Raw genomic sequence first — 4,030 nt, 5'->3', positions numbered from 1 at the left:
AAATAACTAACAATCCAGCACTGACATAATAGGAACTGCAGATGCTGGAGAATCCGAGATAACAAGGTATAGAGCTGGATGAACACAGCAGGCCAAGCAGCATCTTAGGAGCAGGAAAGCTGATGTTTCGGGCCTAGACCCTTCATCAGAAATAGGGGAGGGGAAGAGGGTTCTGAAATAAATAGGGAGAGAGGGGGAGGCGGATCGAAGATGGATAGAGGAGAAGATAGGTGGTTGCAGTGGGACTGAGATCCCCTGAGGTTTGTCCGGAGGGTAACTTCTTTAGGTCAGGCATCCTTAGAAGAGCCTTCGCAGTGGGGTTAAAATTGTATCAGAGATGATAGGAGATGCTGGAGAATCCGAGATAACAAGGTGTGGGTCTGGATGAATCCAGCACTGATCCCTGTAGAACTCCAGTTATAACTTGCCAATCCAAAAAAAAATCCATTTATCCCCACACTCTTGACCTATTTGCTATCTAATCCTTTAGTATAATGTTCCCCCTTGCATCATATCCTATTATCTTGAGCCACAGTCTTTGATGTACCACATTATTAAATGTCCCTTTGAAATCCAAGTACATCAAATCTACCACTACATCAAAATATGCTAATAAATTAATTAGCCCTTCTAGAAACACTGGAATTTTGGAAGATTACACACAATGCATCTATTATCAGTGTCATCATTTCTTTTAAGATACCAGGGCTGTAGACCATACAGTTCTAGAAACTCATCAGCCTTTAAGTTCAGTAATTTTCCTAGCAGCATTTCCATGGTAGAGCTAATTATTTTAAGTTCAACCTTCTCTATCAGCTCTTGATTTTCTATTTTATTTAAAGCCACACTTTAGGAAAAATATAATAAATTGGAGAGAGTGCAGAAAACGTTTATATGAATATTTCCACAGATGAACAATCTAATTTAAGTAAATAAATAGCAGAATTTGAGACTTTATTCCTTAGTGAAGAGAAGTTTGGAGGATATTTGATTGAGGTATTCATGGGGAGTGTGGACAGAGAAGATGGGATCAACTGATCCCACTGGTGGAATGACAATGAAAGGGCACAGATTTAAGGTACTTAGCAAAAGAAGCAATGGTGACATGAAAAATAATGTGTATGGTAGTGAGGAGAAGCAGGGCAATGTCTCTAGGTACATTGCTCACTTGGAGAATGGTCCGGATGTAAAAAATCAAATTTCCCATCCTCTGTACTGTAACAGTTCTGCGATTCTAAATAATAATACTTGCTATTATAACAGGAAATGACTCAGACTTACTGTAATTGGGCATGACTCAAGTGCCCAGTTAGTTTTGTTCTATTTTGCACACTTCAGCTCAAAAATGTTTTTGTCACCAATTTGCTTGAAGAGTGATCTATTACAAGAACATTAGAACATCTGTGCCATGGTGAATAATAGGACAAATAGTGTATTTCCTTAAGTGGTGAGATTAAAGAATTAAGAAATTAACAGAGGGAAGACTGAGGGGATAGGTTACAGTGGAAAAATACAATTAGGTGCAGGAAGAGGAATGAAAAGATGGTAAGAAAGACTGGACTGCGAGTGAGCAAAAATAGAGACAGAATGGAAAAGTAAGGAAAATATCAAACTTTTTTTAAGAAATCCAATAACAGTTCACAACCTGAAGAAATTTGATACGTTACTAGCTCACTCTAAATCAAAAAGAATTCTTCACTTATTAGAAAGGTGATTGGTAGAGTCAATGTTTTGTTCATTATTAGGCTTAATACTCTGTATTGAGTTTAATGAACAAATAATGTGCACAAATAATGCAGCAATCTGGGAGATGCCATTTTTACAAAGCTTGCAGCAAAACAATACATCTTGCAGTAAATTTAGGTTTTTCCAAGTCCACATGTTGTTTCTTTCCTGCCCTAAGTTATTGGTCAATTTGTATATTAATAACGGCATCCATAATCCAATCGACATTATTTTCTCAGCAAATTCTGTGCCATTGCCATTGCTAAGGAAAAGGCACTGGTACAACAGCAACAGAATTGCACTGAGAAGGAACAAGAAAAGTCACATGTTCCAGTTCATGGGTGGAATAAGAGGATTGGCTCTGTGAACACAATAAGGGAAAAGTTGACTTGCCTGAAGTGCTTACTTTGTCTTAAATAACAACCAAAAGAACTGCAGATGCTGTAAATCAAGAACAAAAACAAAGTTGCTGGAAAAGCTCAGTAGGTATGGCAGCATCTGTGAAGGAGAAAACAGAGTTAACGTTTCGAGTCCGGTGACCCTTCCTCAGAACTGACTGACTTTGTTTTGCTTTGTAACTCCTCTCACCAAAGTACATGAACAGAAACCCTCAACAAAATGCATCTTTACTTCTTGGTGAGAATTTGTGACGAGAATTTTCTCGGAAGCTAACACATCATCTCCATTAAAGGTATGTGAGTCAGCTGCAACTGTTCTGGAGAGGCATCACAGTGTCAGACATTGAACACTACTCATCTTTTATTAAACATTTAACCCTGTACTTTGAAGATTTTTTTTGTTTCTCCTCATACTTTGTTTTAGTTTCTTAGAAGCGTTTCTTTTATTTACTCAAGTCATGCAGGTGTTGCTGGCTTGGCCAGCATTTATTCCCTATCCTAATTGACCTGGAGAAGGTGTTGGTGAGCTGTATTCAAGAACCACTGTATGCCTTGGGGTGTAGGATTGCCCACAGTGCAGTTAGGAAGGTAGTTCCAGGATTATAACTCAGCAACAGTGAAGAAATTGTAATATAGTTCCTGGTCAGGATGATTTGTGGCTTGGAGGGAAATTTGCAAATAGTGTACCCATGTCTTTCTCCTTCTCAGTGGTAGAAGTACTGAGTTTGATAGATGCTGTCAAAGGAACTTTGTTAATTTATTGCAGTGCAACTTGTAGATAGTACACACTGCTGCCACTGTGCTTTGATGGTGGACACAGTGCATGGAATATCAATCAAGTAGGTTTTTTCGTCTTGGGTGGTGCCAAGTTTCTTCAGTGTTGTTGGAGCTGCACTAATCCAGGCAAATGGAGACACTCCTGACTTGTGTCTTTTAAGCGGTGGACAGGTACTGGGGAGACAAGAAGTGAGTTATTCTGCCACAGAATTCTGAACTGTGAACTGCTCCCTATTTAAATGGTCCAGTTAAGTTTCTGTTCAATGGTAAGATCTAGAATATTGTTAGTGTGAGATTCAATGATGGCAATGCCATTGAACATCAGAGGTTAATGATTAAATTCTCTCTTGTTTGAAATGGCCATCAACTGGAACTTGCATGGCTTGTTCATTACTTGTCTCTTATTGGCTCAAATCTGTTGTCCAGGTCTTGCTGCATTTGGACGTGGTACTTTCAGTAACTAAGGAGTCATAAATGGTGCTGAATACTGTGCAATCATCAGTGATCATCCCCACTTCCAAACTTATATCACAGGGAATGCTATTTATATGTATATATGTTATGTGTTAGTAGTCCAAACTGTTTCTAATTAATCTTTGTATCATTGTTTAAGTTTATATTTTGGTAAGGAATTAGCTATTTGTTGCTGGCTAAAGAATCCTGGCTTGACTTGTTTGTCATACTGATTCAGATACAGTCTGAAACTTATACTTAGATAATTGCCCATATCAACAGCCCAGTTAACTTTAATATTTGCTGTGACCAATGAGAGTAGGAAAGAAAGACTGAACCCCTCCAACCTCATTTATAACAATTGTCTAATGTTTGATTAACTCAAAAGTTACCTATTAACGCTTTTTGATCGGAATACTTTAATATCTCTCCGAATGCTGGAGCTAATCTTTGAACAGGGTACTGCCTCATCATCCTATCAGTTATTAACCAACAAAGTAGAATTTAAATGCATTTTCTGTGGAATGAAAACATCTGATGTTTCCAGCTTGAAACATCCTTTTGAAAATGGAACTAGTATTTTGCATTCTTAGATTTATTTATTAATTAATTGTTAAGTTTGTTAATGTTTAACTAAGATGATTTGATTTGTCATTCAATTTTGAAGAGAAACTTCT

The sequence above is a fragment of the Stegostoma tigrinum genome, chromosome 8, assembly GCF_030684315.1.
Source record: "Stegostoma tigrinum isolate sSteTig4 chromosome 8, sSteTig4.hap1, whole genome shotgun sequence".
Classification (NCBI taxonomy): Eukaryota; Metazoa; Chordata; class Chondrichthyes; order Orectolobiformes; family Stegostomatidae; genus Stegostoma; species Stegostoma tigrinum.
The sequence above is the reverse complement of the archived record's forward strand: the minus strand, read 5'-3'. Positions refer to the sequence as shown.